Here is a 17344-nt window from a genome sequence, read left to right as displayed (position 1 = left end):
ATTGAGATTCTACCGAGGCCACAATTTCGCTTGGAAGTTAATTTTTGTCGGAATCTAGCCATTTTTTTTTTAATCTGACCATAGGAATGTTTGAATCATTTTTCGGATGGTGGAAATGGATTCAACATCATCAAAAACCCTTGGGGCATCCAAAATCCTGAAGCTTGACAGCTGTAAAACCCAAATTTTCCAAAATTTCTGTCAAGTTTTTACCAAAATCATACCAAAATTTCCACTATTTTCAAAATAAAATTGTGGCCTCATTAGACTACTCTTAAAAATATATATAACAATCCATACACCCTTAACCCAATTCCTTGAAAACTCCTCATTATCAATGAAATTACACAACAAATTCACATATAAGAAAGTAAACAACCTACAAGAGAAAATATACTTAATTTATTCATACATTACCAAAGTCTATTTTACATTGAATGCATGAGAGAGATTAGGCAACTCCTTTCTCATCACAAACTTTTTAGTCATCCCTTACATATTCTTAATGTATTAACATTAAAATAATATAATGTAACTAGCATTTGCACTAGATGTTGCAAAGGAAACGCCGTAAGGCATAAATGTAAATGGCCATTGAAAATAAGAATTAATAAAGGCATCTTTTGCATCATTCATAGCAAGAACCTACATTCAAATACTCAGAATAAGTAGTTATGCACACACCTTTGAAATGATAAAAAGAGATTCTTCAAACTCTATAATAGCAAGTGATTCCCTAGAATCTAAAGTGGTTGCCAAGTTCCCCAAGTATAGCGATCAAGTTACTTTAACAGAACCACCAATAAAAACCTATCAAGAAGACATCATTCCCAAAAAACAATTGTATTTTAGAAACAAAATAGAGGAAGAAAGATATTAAACAAAATTGAGATTGTGAATCAAAAAACTAAAAAATTGCAAAAGTACCATTCAAAGTCAAGGACTACGCACTCAACTTGGTGTGATCAATAGAGATTCCCCTAGAACCTATATGGTTACCAAGTTCTCTATGCAATCATAAGTTGCTTCAACAACACCACCATCAACAATTATCTATCAAGAAAAAAAGCATATCGGCTAAATAACATAATTGTAAATAAAGGAACAAATCAATATTTAAGAAGATAATAATTTAGTCAACCCAATAAAGAAAAACTCTATAAAAGCTCACATTCTTATGTTAGATTCCATTTTGATCCTTATCATGGTGGATAAAGGCGTTGTGCATAGAGAATTCCATCTCATCGAGCATGTAATCATTAGCACACCTCATAATATTATGGAAACCTAACTTATCACGCATGTGACAAGTGATCTTAGGCAATTCCAAACTACTTGATTGAATATAGTCATCACTATTTTTAAAATCTCTTTTTAGCACAACACCAGTAATGATGCACAACCCAAGAAGATAACTGTTCTTTCCCTTGAGATACACGCTTTCGATTGACAAGTAATTATGATGATATGCCAGTCGAAGCAGATTTTGTCACTAGTTTTCTTGATTGCTTAATTGCCTTCTTATATCGTGACTTTCTAAGCAACACCAAAACCACACAAAGCATTAAGGCTACCACTCAATCAAATTTGAATGATTGTGCCCTAGCCTAGTGTTCATCATTTGTTGACCGTTGTCTTTATTATGGTGTGAAATCCAATATAGGGCTTCCCCTACCTCCTTGACGAGTCTCTCTTCTTCTACTATTGAAAACAAAGAGAAGAGATTACATAGATCTCTCTTGTCTTTGCAAGAATCATTAATGTGTCTATAGTCAGAATTTGTAGATGAGGCTTGGATCTTGAATGCTTACATCCTTTGATCAAAATGCATCATCATCATCAACAATGTGATCCTATACAACTCCATATGCATACCCAAAATATGATGGATCGAATGTTTCACCACCTACCATATCAGAAAATTTAAGAACCTACAAAACCAATCCCAAATTTGGAGAAAATATTTAACATTATCTGGGAGCATCCCCTAGGTAATATCCTTCCACAAATTATATATATGTTATGCGGCAATGCATTACTATTATCATCATCTACTGTTCATAACTAATCAGAGGGATATACACGCCATATGTATGCAGTTTGCTCCACTTTGAGTCTTATATCTATAAGTGGAGCAAACTGCATACATATGGCATGTATATCCCTCTGATTAGTTATGAACAATAGATGATGATAATAGCAATGCATTGCCCCACAGCATATCTATAGTTTAAAAGTAATGCTTAGTGCTTTGCAAGCAAAATGTTTATCTACTTATGAGAAACAATTTCAAATATTTGAGAATGCAGATTTCCATAGTTCATCATATTAACCTTTTAGAGTTTAACATGTGGAGTTTTGAAATAAATTAAATTATGTTTAGAAATCCACAGTTTCAGACACATTGAAAATCCAAAAATTCCCTCACAATATGCCTCCAAGCATGCAAATATGACTGATCACTGAACTTTCCTATTCAAGCAGTATCATAGTTTTAAAAACCATCTAGTCTAAACTAGAAACTGGCCAAACCGGTCGGTCAAATAGGCCCAAATAACAACCGGTAGAAAAACCCTTTAGGTTCCAGTTCAAATCCTGGTTAGATAGGTGACATTTTCAAAACCCGATTCCAGTTTTTAAAACTATGAGCGGTATCCAGTCGCTCTTAAATTTTTAGGATATGACAAGTTCAAAAAATAAGAATGGAAAGTACCAACAATAATTCCAAATATTAATATATTTAGCAATGCACAATTTCAAATGAATTAGAAACCCCAAATATCCTTTGAATTTGCCTCGAAACATGCAACTATGACTAGTTAACTGAATCTTTCCATTCAAGTGCTATCCAGTTGCTCTTGAATACTTAGGATATGAGTAATTCAATAACTACAAATGGCAAGTACCAAACATCCAAAGACCAAATCTTAAACAAAAGAAAATCTAGTTTGGAACATATCTAGAAACGTGCCCCAGATTCTATCAATTAGACTTCCAAGGTATGTCAAATTAAAAGATATTGTTGTGCAAAGGCACTAGGACTCTGCCAAATTCTTTCCTCATTCAGCACTTCTGGACAAGTAGTATTGACGAGTTCAAAAGATGTTCTTTAAGGAAAGGATAGCACATGACAATTTCAATAAACATTTTAAGGCCTTCATCGATCCTGAAATGACAAAACAACTCAATATTGCAAATGCCTCTTCAGAACAGATTAAACATTAATCATGTGCAATAGATGGTGATATGAGACACAATGGCATCAATTTCAAACTCAAAATTAAATCAGAACTATGACAATTTCAAGACTATAACCAACAAAGACTTGAATGCTTTTATCTTTGGAAAGGGTTTATCTTTGGAGACAACTAGCTGGATGGTCAAACAGGCTGGTAGAAGCATTTTGGATGCCATAAGATTGACGGGCATCTCCTTTCATGGAATGAAAATGTCGTGCAACTTCAAAGCAATTGGGTAAATTCACAGGTTTCGGATCAGGACTAGCAGTTTAGAGTTCAAGCAAGGTTGGCATTTTCAAAAAAGATGTAGAGCCTCTTGAAATAGGATTGAAGACAGATATGCTGGCTCTCCTTGCCAATGTAGGGAGTAGTAATATTTTTCCCAAAAAACTTTTTCGGGAGGGTCTAATTAAAATAGGCCCATGAGAAGCAGCCACACTGTTGGCTGCAAGTCCTTGTCGAATAGCTGATAGACCCCTAAGAAGTTCCAAGTTCTGCTCAAGCATCTTAGAGAAACCAATACCAGGGTCTGTTATAATTCTCCATGCAGGTATACCAAACGATTTTGCATTCTTTATCTGTAACCATAACTCATTAGCAACTTCTTTACATACATCCCCATAGGTTGTATTTTCATCGTTCTGTATTGTTGACAGTTCCCCCCTCATATGCATTAAGATATAAGGGACAACGAGATCTACAACTGTAGAAAACATGTTGGGATCCAAACGACCTCCAGATATATCGTTCACAACATGAGCTCCATTTCTTACTGCCTCAGATGCAACTTTAGCATCGAAAGTATCTACTGATAGGATTTTACCTTCAGCTTCAGGAATCTACACCACTGCTTCTAAAACTGGCAAAAGCCAAGACAATTCCTCCTCTGTTGAAATGCTTAATGCTGTTGGCCTGGTTGACTGTGTTCCAATGTCAATCATATCCGCTCCTTCAGATATTATCCATCTAACCTGATCAACTGCATTCTCTACAGACGTGTACCATCCTCCATCACTAAAACTATCTGGTGTTAAATTTAAAACACCCATGACATGAGTTTTTCTCGACCAATCCAATAACTCATTTCCAATGGGAAAAAATCTCTTCATTCCCTCTCGTCCCATAAGGTCTTCCCCTCCAAGTTTCTCCCATGCCTCAAATATGCTGCCATTTCTTCCCGACAAGGCATGCCAACAGGAAACAGTGTCGTTGTCAGCTACCAATCCAAGAAGGTCTACAAGCAGAGCAAGAACAAAGGGTCACTCCCACAAATTCTGATGGGGTATCCGATGAAACCTTGAGCTTGCCATAGAATAAAATTTCCAAATCAATAGGCCGAGGCCCATACCTTATGCCCTCAGTCCGGCCTAATCCATTTTTAATTTCTTTCAGAACTGTCAACAAAGCATGCGGACCAAGTTTTGTGATTGCCCTCATTGCAGAGTTAAGGAAGCAAGGTTGATCAGTTATATATGCAAGCCTAATCCATTTTTAATTTCTTTCAGAACTGTCAACAAAGCATGCAGACCAAGTTTTGTGATTGCCCTTATTGCAGAGTTAAGGAAGCAAGGTTGATCAGTTACATATGCAGGTGTGGTCTCGTATAAGTTTGCATGCTTTGTAATATAGACACCAGCTTTCCCCATCATGCTCAAAGCTCTATTGAAATTTTCAACTCTGTTGACAACATTGCTGCCCAAAGCAATGACCACTACCTCCACCGGGGAGTGAACTTCAATGCAAGATTCAAAGGCTGATGAGTATGCAAAGGAATCCCAAGAACAAGAAACTCACCCCAAAGCTGCAAAAGATAGACCCAGAGACAACTGTTTCAATGAAGGATTCATGAAAATGGTTTATTTTCCCATTTGCATTAGCTTAGACGAACTGCCGGTGAACTTCAATGCTAGTGTCTAGCGCATACATACATACAAAAATACAGAAAGAGTGTGTGTGCACCCCTACCGCAAGAGGCTCTAGCATAGAGAATGAATTTGATATAAGCCTGCATGTGGAAGAGGCTCTATTACTTAGATTCTAATTTTCAAATTTATCTTGACATTACTGTTTGGTGATTAATGAAACTTGGAAGTGTTCCTATCTTATACAGAATATACAAATGCCCAACAAATAAAATCACATGGAAGGGAAATTAACAAAAGAAATGAATTTATTATGAGGGAGAAGACTTACCAGCATTCTGGGAACCCCACGGAAAAAACACCCAAGTTTCCATAGCTTTAGATGCCAAACCCATTGCATCCAATGCGCCCCCAATATCCATAATTTAATCTATCAATCTGAATCTCTGTAATAAAAATCTTTCCTTTCTCCAAAAATTATGCTTTCCTCGGGCACTTGACATTCTTTGTTTTTTGTTCCTTGTATTGCTCATAATTTTGGCAACTTTACTTGTTGAAATAACTTGCAAGATATAAGGATAGAGGTTGCCAAAAATTAATATTAATATGTATTTGAAAATATATTAACAACTTAAATAAAACATAAAATTTTAATATAAGAAAAATAGTCTATGAAATGTTTTAATTCCCATAATAGATAAAATATTTTAATATCCATATTAAATAAAATATTTAATGTCAACTATACATATATGTATATATTATATAAATCTCTTGAAAAATGAATTTTTTACCATTAAAATAGTTTTAAACATTTGAATTAATCTCAGAAAAATATTCAATTTTGATCAAGTAAAATATCCCATTGTAAAATCTTAAGTAGTATCTTAAGTAATATTAATGTGTATTTGAAAATATATTAATCACTTAAATAAAATATAAAATTTTAATGTAAGCCATATAGTCTATAAGAGATTAAAGATTATAAATTTTGAAAAATAGGTGTGGAAGACCTGTACTCTTAAATATGGGGTTGTTTGATAATGTTAGGAAAGTTACAATAAGGGAAGGCTTTGTAATACTTAGTCTAAGAGAAATATGTCATTTCATCTATGCTCAATGTGAAATTGGCACGTGTTCATTTTAAAATAAAAATAAAATAACTATAAATAAAAAAAAATGTTTGTTAGAGTATACATACTTGATTAGTTTTAGTTAAAATCTAATAGAAATGGATATACATATTTGGTTAAATGAATATACACATTTGGTTACACTCATTTTAAAATAAAAATAAAATAACTATAAATAAAAAACAATGTTGGTTAGAGTATACATACTTGATTAGTTTTAGTTAAAATGCAATAGAAATGGATATACATATTTTGATGTCTATCTTAAGTAACATAATTTATATCAACTTTATTTATATATATATATATATATATATACACACACACACTCAAAGAAAGAAGGAATTAAAAGTGAAATAATTTAGAGATTTTCTACAAAGAGAGAAATGTGTAATTCCTTTAAGTATATATATATATATATATATATATATATATATATATATATATATATATATATATAATTGAAATGAAATGCAACATTTAAAATATATTATTGATAACAAAAAAAATTCAATTTTGATCAAAATAAAATATCCCACATTAAAATTCTCCAAACCAACAATTCTTCTCTATCTATTTATTTAATAAGTTGAAGAAATTTAATACTCCAAAAATGTATACATAATCCTTATAGTATGCTTCAAAATCCAAAACCTTATGTACTTAGATAACCAAAAAAAAAACAAACAAAAAACAAACAAACAAACAAACAAGTTGCCTTTTTAAGTAATCTAAGTTTAGTTATCCAAAAAATGGATAAAATTCAAATTGTCATTATCAGAATCTTTATTAATCATCACTCCCAAACTATTAAAATTCTCCAAACCAACAATTCTTCTCTATCTATTTATTTAATAAGTTGAAGAAATTTATTTAAAATAGTTGGATATTTAACATAAAATATAAATGATTATAACTAATTTTAAATCAGAATCTTTATTAATCATCACTCCCAAATGATTAAAACCAACAATTCTGCAAACCAACAATTCTATTTATTTAATAAGTTGAAGAAATGTATTTAAAATAATTGATTATAACTAATTTTAAATCGGAATCTTTAATCATCATCACTCCCAAACAATTAAAATTATGCAAACCAACAATTCTTCTCTATCTATTTATTTCATAAGTTGAAGAAATTGATTTAAAATAGTTGGATATTTAACAGAAAATATAAATGATTATAACTAATTTTAATTTCTTTATTAATCATCACTAATTCTATTTATTTAATAAGTTGAAGAAATGTATTTAAAATAATTTGATTATAACTAATTTTAAATCGGAATCTTTAATCATCATCATTCCCAAACAATTAAAGTTATGCAAACCAACAATTATTCTCTATCTATTTATTTCATAAGTTGAAGAAATTTATTTAAAATAGTTGGATATTTAAGAGAAAATATAAATGATTATAACTAATTTTAATTCTTTATTAATCATCACTAATTCTATTTATTTAATAAGTTGAAGAAATGTATTTAAAATAATTGATTATAACTAATTTTAAATCGGAATCTTTAATCATCGTCACTCCCAACAATTAAAATTATGCAAACCAACAATTCTTCTCTATCTATTTATTTCATAAGTTGAAGAAATTTATTTAAAATAGTTGGATATTTAACAGAAAATATAAATGATCATAACTAATTTTATTTTTTTAATTTCTTTATTAATCATCACTCCCATACTATTAAAATTCTGCAAACCAACAATTCTTCTCTATCTATTTATTTAAGTTAAGAAATTTATTTAAAATAGTTGGATATTTAATAGAAAATATAGATGATTATAACTAATTTTAATAGTTGGAATCTTTAATCATCGTCACTCCCAAACAATTAAAATTATGCAAACCAACAATTCTTCTCTATCTATTTATTTAAAATAGTTGGATATTTAACAGAAAATATAAATTGGATATTTAATAGAAAATATAGATGATTATAACTAATTTTAATTTCTTTATTAATCGTCACTAAACTATTAAAATTCTCCAAACCAACAATTCCTTTTTATCTATTTATTTATGAATTATGTATATAATTTAAAACATAATAAACTAAATATTAATTTAAATAAATACTAATCATCATTATCATTATCATTATCATTAAAAACATGGAACTGGTCCCAATAACCTTGGTCCTTGTATATAATGATGATGGGAGTTGATTTAGGCGTGCTAGAATGCATAGAATGAACATTAAAAAATTATTGAATTGTGAGGAACTTGCATCGTCACGCATTAAAATAGTTAACAAAATTAAAAGAGTGACAAACTTATTCTAAAAATCAAAATAAATTCCAACGAAGACATTGATTAATTCCCAAAGTTTAGGATGCTAAACACCTTCTACATATCAGAACTTTATTTATATACTCTTGCCTCCACGGGTCATAACCATTACATTGAAACATCTACTACCTTTTGGCTTCGCTGAGATCGTTACAATCGGCTGGCTCCGCAATCGGCTCCATAGAGGGCGTACAGTGAATTTCGTGATTGACCGTGAAAAACAAGCTCACACTCCCTGGCTGGATTTCAAAGAAACGGGCATTTTATATAGCATTTAACCATTTGCAAAACTTCTGAAAGCAGAAATATTTATGACAAAAACGTCGAACGAGACCTTTCAAAAAACCAAACCACAAGTCTGTTCAAAAAACAAACCTATCGAAGCAATCACAAGTCTGTTCAGAAAACCAACCGAAGTGATTCGATCCGCCGTGTGAATCTTTTGGGGCTGCCGAAGAAGAGAGTAAGAATGTTTCCTTCAGCAGGGAAAGAGCCAGTTTCCGATGCGAGGGATCCAGCATCTTCTTGCTATTCATATGGTTTCAAGGAGAAAGCATCCGTATTGATTCAGTTATAACGAAATTTTGATCCAACGGTCGCAATCACTTCTTGCTATTCATTTGGTTTCAAGGAGAAAGCATCTATATTGATTCAGTTATAACGAAATTTTGATCCAACCGTTGCAATCATTTGAATCGTCTAACATCAAATCCGATGGATTATAGCAAGACAGGTAAGACTGGAGGGGGTTGATTTCAAAGAGAACGCCTTACGGTGTAAATATGATGATATGATAAATGGTGGTTATTTCACTTTTAAATATAATTTGTTTTTTAATTGTGAACCTTAACATTTCTGAGGTGTAATTTTTTTTAAAATGCAAAATTTAAAAATAGATTTGCAACTTGAGAAATTTGGTCTTTTTGAAGTCTCATAAATCCTTGGTTAAAAGGGATATATATATATATATATATATATATATATATATATATATATACACAATGCATTGAAATTTCTGTTGACTACATACATTGTGTATACTACACAACTTAAACTTACACTTCCAACTAATCTTTATTAGATTTCATATAAATTTAATAAAAGAATATAAAGTCAAAATGTAGAATAGTGAGAATACTTATATATTTTACTTTAAAATTTTAGTTTTTTCAATTGCTTTATATAATATATACATAGTATATGGTTTATACATATATGACATCGAAATATTTTATTTAACATAAACATTGAAATATTTTATCTATAATTCACATTGAATATTTTAATATTTTTTAAATGCTACATGTTACTTTTATATTAAGAAATGAATGGATTATACATATCCCTCTTATTACTTTTATTAGTAAGTATTTTTTCAATTGCTTTATATAATATATACATAGTATATGGTTTATACATATATGACATTGAAATATTTTATTTAACATAAGCATTGAAATATTTTATCTATAATTCACATTGAATATTTTAATATTTTTTAAATGCTACATGTTACTTTTGTATTAAGAAATGAATGAATTATACATATCCCTCTTATTACTTATACTTATATATATATATATATATATATATATATATATATATATATATATATCACTTTTTTTCTCTATATGCATATATAAAATTGATCTTGAAATAAATTAGTTAGTATAGGTATTCCGATAGTTTATTTAAGTGAGTTGTATTAAAATATTTTAAAAGAAATTATAAATTTATACATCTTGTCCATAGATAAAAGTGATAAAATAAGGGTTTTTTACTTTTAGTTGTTTTATCTCTCTTTAAAGTTAAATAAAACTATACTACATAGATATAAAAATATTTATTTATTGTTGAGAGTGAGAGTGAAATATTTTTACCATATCTCTTTTATACAAAACATGTATATTCATTTTTGTTTTTATTGTAGTTGATAATGTTTTGTTTTTTATTTAGAGAATATTTATTTTTGTTTTAAAAGGGATACATGTCTACTCGAGATTGAGCATGGAAGGAATTACACATCTCCCTCATAGTTGGTTGTAAAATGTCCAAAATATTTATTTACGGTTGAGAGTGAGAGTGAGAGTGAGGATGAAATATTTTACGACATCTTTTTCATACCAAACACGTATATTCATTTTATTTTGAAAGGCATCCACAAAACTATGATGATGTGATTTTTACTGGAAGTTTTCTTGCTTTTCATGATATGGATCACAGAAGCCTAAATTCAAGAATTTTATTTATTTTTTAAAATGGACATATGTCTACTTGAGTTTGAGCATGGAAGGATTACACATCTCCACATCTCTCTCGTATAGGAATGTAGAATTTGCCTCTCAACACAATTACATTAATAATGTTGAATTTATCGCAATATATTTACTTATTTTATAAAATTTATATTTATTTACATGTTTATATTATGACTTATAATTTTATTTTTATTAAGATTGATATTATTATATAAAGAAAAGTTATATTTTATAATTGAAATGGTTTTAATGGTTAAAAATAAGTTTAATTTTGAAGGGGTAGGGTATGTACATGTGCACAAGATGTTGGTTGTAGATATTTGTGTGGTGTTGGTAAGTACTAGTGAATCTCATTCTTGCTTACATGCTAGAGAATGGGATGAATTGTATTTCATGGGTGGACTTCAATGCCCAATAACCATATAGCTACAATGTATTTGTTCTTTTTAGGATAGAATAATACAAGAGTAAAGGAATATAAAAAAGATACCTAGATATATTTAGTGAGCTACATTGGATGACAAAATAATTAGTTTGACTATGCTATTAAGAAAATGTAAAAAATTTAAATACAATGATTGATTTATATAACCATGAAAACAAAAATATAAAAAATTGTATTTCAAAGTGGAAATGAAATTAAACCTATAATCTCTCATACAAATGTGCTTTTTGTTTCCCTGCTAAAGAACAATCAAAATACAAAATTAAAACTAATTTATTTATAAATTTATATATAAATATTGATGCCCTATATTTTTATATTAAGTTGAATTCAGTTTACTAAAGAACCTTGTAATTCTGATACAAAACATCATCATGCATACATAGAACCATTTCAAATTGCACTATAGAAATTTACAAACCATCTAAATATTAGAAAAACCTATATATTCTAGGCTCGCATGATCTAATTGGCAAGAATAATGAAACATTTGATCATATTTTTGTATTAATATCAATTGAATGGAAATAAATAGTTCACATGCATGATTAGCTCATTATAGTCTTATCTTTTTGAAAGAGTTAAGTCATGCACAATTATGTCAAGTTTCATTGAAGCAAAAGAAACCCAACCTCAAGCTACATGTGTTATTTGATTTTTTTCAAGTGTTCCCATCTTTCCCATCCTTGATTGATCTAGTGACTACTTCACTAGCCAAACTAAAATTCCAAACATCAATGATAACATGGTTAATGCATATATGAGGCTTTAAGATCCACACTATCTCTTATTTTCGTAAGATGATTGGTTTTATCCCATAAAGAAGGTTTCAAAAATTAGATTTACAATGTTTTAAAGTCAATTCAATGAAAATGGGACAAATGACCCAACTAGCCCTTACAACCATGTTAAGACCATACAAGAATCAAAATGAAAAATGTTAAAAGAAGAAAACTTTAACATCTTCACATAATCATGACATAATTCTATACCCCATGGCTACTCCTACATGAAAACACCTCATTGACCCTATGCCTAGAATAATTTTACACACGAACTTAAAAATCATTTGGATTTCTAGAGATGGTTATCCTGAAACTAATTTCATGAAAACTCTATCATATACATATAAACTCATACTTAAATTAGAATTTCAATAAACAAAGAATAATTAGTTATACACAGTTTGAGCTTGAGTGCACTGCGTAATGCACACAATTCCCATGTGCATGAACCCATAGGTGCATTAATCTCAAGGCAATAATTAGGAGCTAAACACGAAAAATACTAATGTCAAGTTACCCAAATGAGTTTCAATTAAAAACTAAAATAATTATATATCACAATATTGTTTTGATAAAATTAGTATTAGTGGGTAGCAAGGTGTGAACATAAGTAGATATCTTCCATAGTAATCTTAAAAATCTTAGCCTCACTCTCACATTAAAAACAATTCTAAGTCCAAACAATTAAATTAATTAAAATCATAAAAGTTAGGATTTAATCCTACCTTTCTAGATTGAGTTTGTTCCTCATGGTTAGGAGTCAGTTTAGGCTTAGTTGGTTGAGAGATTCTCTCCAACTAGTTAGGCTCCTAGATCAGTGTGTTGTTTAGATATTTTCTCAACCAATTTTGTTCAAGATAGATGCACTATATTGAGACAACTTCCTCATGTATTTATATGTATCATAAACATTATTTTAATAATGAAATTCATGAGAATGAGAGACTACGGGAAAGTCTCTCATGCCTTTTCCGCCATGTCTGATTTTTCTATATTTCTGCTATTTATTTTATTGAGTGTATTTTATGTGTGTTAATTTTCTTCATGTTATCGAAGCATATTTAACTTGATTTCTTTGATTACATGATGTGAAATGTGCTTGATTGGAAGATCATCTTATCAAGTTGATGATGTGACGCTTTGTGCTTGTGTACTTAAGCTTGATTACAGGAGCTTGATTAAGCGTTCTTATACTTAAGCTTGCTTATGTGCATGTAGTTGTTTAAGCATAATACAAAGAGATCATTTGAACACAAGTCATGCATATGCATTCATTACACACGATGTACATAAGGTCCCCTTATTCAATTTTGGGCAGATCTAGGACACAAGCACCACAAAAATTATGATTTTATTAATTACTGGAGTACATCATTCTTTGTCACAACTTTGTAGTGGAAACTTCTCAATGAGAATGTCACACTTGCAAACTTTGGAAGAAAATTGTCTTCAAAAACTTCCTGCACTGACTCAATCTGCTAAAAATAAAGCTTTCTTCAAAATACAACAATGAGCTTCCCTTTTAAAAATCTTCACTCCAAATTAAAAAAAAACATCGTATCTCTCCAAAAAATCTCAGAACAGTTAATATCCTTATGCCTTCTCCAAATTTATTGATCTCTATTTTTCTGATCTGGTAATGCCAACGTTATGGGTACAAAATTACATAACACACATACATCACGTTATTACAAGCGTTGAATATACAACACAGGCAATGTGATTCCTTTCTCAATCAATCACGTTACCATGAATTCTTCAACAACATCTCATAGATTCTTCCACACAGCTACTCCCTCAATACGTCAATAGATCTCCTCACGGCTAGTCCCTCTATGTAACTGGGAATGTCCATGTCAATCCCATCAATTCCTTGGTACCAGTGGTGCTCTAGATGATACTTTTGAAAAGTAATAGACATGGGAACACCAATTGTAAGGTTAGCAAAAATACCTAATAAACAATTGTAGATAGGTGTTGAAGAAGCTAAATTGTGGTTAAGTTCATGTATTGCAAGAAATAGATTATGATTCAAAAATAACCCAAAGAAATATGCCACAACAGTAATCTGTAACAAGTTTGCATCATTTAGCAAAGTAGCAACCCATATTTGAATGCCAACAGCTGCGACAATCTTTGGAAAAGCCCATGAATCAGGGCCAAAACTCCTTGATCTCAGGATGGACGGTCAGTATTGAAAATGGGGGAAATGGCTCTCTCTTTTATATCACTCGGCAGTATAAACACGGCTCGGGCCATGGAGTCCACTGCTTGAATCATAGTTGGGTTGACTCCATGGTTGATCACACGGAAGAAGCCCCATTCTTTGCATGCCTCTCTCAGTTTCTCAAGCTCCCGCTGGTTATACTAATGGGTTTCTCCTCCAGATTTCCATGGGAGGAGAGCGAAATCAATGACTGGGAGATCAACGATTTCTCCAGGCGATGGCTTTCACTCAATCAAAACTCTTGAACTCAATTGTAACAATGGCAAGAGAGACACAACAACAGATCTTTACAAGTCTGCCAACACAAACAATATCGTAGTCCTTCTCAACGCCACCATCAGAAGGATTCTCTTTAATAACTCTTCAATAACTGTATATTGACAGATGAATTGTATAGATCAATAGATGATGAAAAAATCGAATTGGCTTCTGGTAGGAGGAAACACAAATCGCAGATGAAAGAGACTGATGGATATGTGGAGGGTAAGGGTCAAAGGAAATGCAGAAGGAAGAAAAAATGTGAATACTGATTTTGAAGATACTATAGAGGCTGCCAACAATGCCTCAAGTTCATCAGCTGACACGGGGTCCTCACAGCCAGTCGACTTTCTCATTGAACCTGCAGAAAACCCCAAACAATAGATCTGGCGACAAAAAATCCTGACAAACACACACAATCGGCTTGATTGCTTCACGATCCTACACGCATCATTCACTCGACATTCACTTGACATTCACTCAGATCGCTTGAGGTTTCTTAGCCAAAAGGTCAAGAAATTGTTTTCACTCGGCATTCACAATGAAAACATCTACAAATTGAACCTTGCATATAGCACACCTCTTCAGAGTGAAAATGTCTATGTGTTCATGCAAATACCAAACCTCTGGTCAGCTGGTCCGCTTAGTCTTTCCCTGCGTAATGGTTTTGTCTCCTTGTCCTATCACTCTATTGAGTTGTGCGATTGTGTTCCCTTTGGAGTTTAGAAGCCGATTAGGCAACAACTTCTGGATAACTCAGCAAAAGTGGTTGTTGAGACAGCTGATGAGGATTAGGATATGACAAAGATGAAAACAACTTGCATATCCCTGATTATTATAAGCCGATCAAGTTAATTAGTGCAAGATTTCTTGATCCAATAACATCAAGAAGCCATGAGACAGTTGCAGACAAACAGAAATACACACAAACTGAAGTTTCAGACAAATAAAAATACACACAAACTAAAGTTGCAGTCCAACCAAACTGCCTTCATTGTCAAAGAACCGGTCATCTGGAAGATCACTGTTTTGATCTCCATCCTTGTCACCATTGTGGCAAGTCAAATCATTCATTAGAACAATGCAGCAAACAACAACAATCAAGCAGATTGAAGATCGATTATTCATGGATTGATCCCTAGGAATGGTCATCCACGGTCAAAAGATTGTATAAGTTTTAAAATCGAATTCATTCACACATATTGCAGCCAACAGTAAAAATGAATATGGTACTCTCATGCAGTTGAATGGGGGAGTACACTAGTGAAGCACTCCTACACCTAAAGGGGGGGAGTTCAGAAATAATTTGAAGAAAATTGTCTCTCCTTTAGTTGACAAAGGGGGGGAAATGTCAATGAAATTGATAGTGGTTGTCAGACTAAAAGTTTCGACAACATCAGTGAAGCAGCTAGTGGGAATTTTTAGTAGTTGTGAGACTGAATATCTCAACAACATCAACAAAGCAACCAGTGGTCATTTTCATCAGCAGGTGAGCATCAACAAAATTCGCCAGTGGGTGATCAACAACAAAGTGAGCAGTGAGCCGTTTTCAAACATAGCAAAAGCAACAGTGAGTTGTTTTTCCACATCAACAGCTAGTGGGCGTACTCTATATTTTGTGAGTGGACAAAGGATGTTGATTGCAAGCAAAGGACAAATGGATCCTTTTGCAGCTTGGCATGTGATGGAGTTGTCAAGCGACATTTAGAGATGAATCAGACATGCAGCTGACTCATGGTCTCTTCATATTGCAGTTTATTCAGCATCCAGCTTTGGCGGTTTTTTCAAGCAATTTTTTTTTGAGGGTCAATGGTTTCGACATGAGAACTTGGAAGATGGTTCCTGGTTATTAATTTGGACTTATCATTGAGGTGGGGAATGTTAGCCTCACTCTCACATTAAAAACAATTCTAAGTCCAAATAATTAAATTAATTAAAATCATGAAAGTTAGGATTTAATCCTACCTTTCTAGATTGAGTTTGTTCCTCATGGTTAGGAGTCAGTTTAGGCTTAGTTGGTCGAGAGATTCTCTCCAACTAGTTAGGCTCCTAGATTAGTGTGTTGTTGAGATATTTTCTCAACCAAGTTTGTTCAAGATAGATGCATTATCTTAAGAAAACTTCGTCATGTATTTATATGTATCATGAACATTATTTTAATAATGAAATTCATGAGAATGAGAGACTACAGGAAAGTCTCTCATGCATTTTCCGCCATGTCTGATTTTTCTATATTTCTACTATTTATTTTATTGAGTGTATTTTATGTGTGTTAATTTTCTTCAAAAAATTCTTTATTTAGAGAATTTTTTTGATCCAATTAGGAAATCATACAAGTACAAACACATTTATAAACATAGGTTTGATGGGAAATATATTTTTTTTAAATGTATTGTAAAATCATTTTAGAAATGACTTGTTAAAAGTATAAGTTTAAGTTCACTAGAGATTCAAGAAAACCTAAACTTTATTGCAAATATAACCTTAGATACTTTGTATATTCTAGTTGCCAAAGTTTCATGCAAGTAAAAAGAAGATATTTGTCGGCAAAAATTTGGTAGAAGCACAATTTATTACATTTGAGAATCAGAGGCCCAATGCCACCAACTAAAAGTACCCATGAAACTTAGAATCATATGACCTCAAACACTATCAAGATTTAATTTAGGATGCTTTGCATATTATGTTTTCCTTTCAAAATTTGTCAAACATGTGCTATTTCAAAAGAAAAATATAGTGCATGTATATTTATTTGACTATACTTTTTGAAAACTACTAAGGGAGGTAATGTGACAAACTCAAAATCTACTTCTTTATTTCATCTTGAAT

The 17344-nt window shown here is 31.5% G+C and overlaps 1 pseudogene; it reads right to left on the bottom strand.

The window, feature by feature from the left end:
- Positions 1–3508: 3508 nt before the first annotated feature.
- LOC149236281 (folate synthesis bifunctional protein, mitochondrial pseudogene) lies at positions 3509–5523 on the bottom strand (annotated as a pseudogene).
- Between the last annotated feature and the right edge of the window lie 11821 nt (positions 5524–17344).

This window comes from Pinus tabuliformis, chromosome 8 (assembly GCF_031772625.1).
Source record: "Pinus tabuliformis cultivar Carrire ecotype Pingquan chromosome 8, CPIR1, whole genome shotgun sequence".
In the NCBI taxonomy this organism is placed as follows: domain Eukaryota; kingdom Viridiplantae; phylum Streptophyta; class Pinopsida; order Pinales; family Pinaceae; genus Pinus; species Pinus tabuliformis.
Note: the sequence above shows the minus strand (reverse complement) of the source record. Positions and strands in the feature narration are given on the sequence as shown.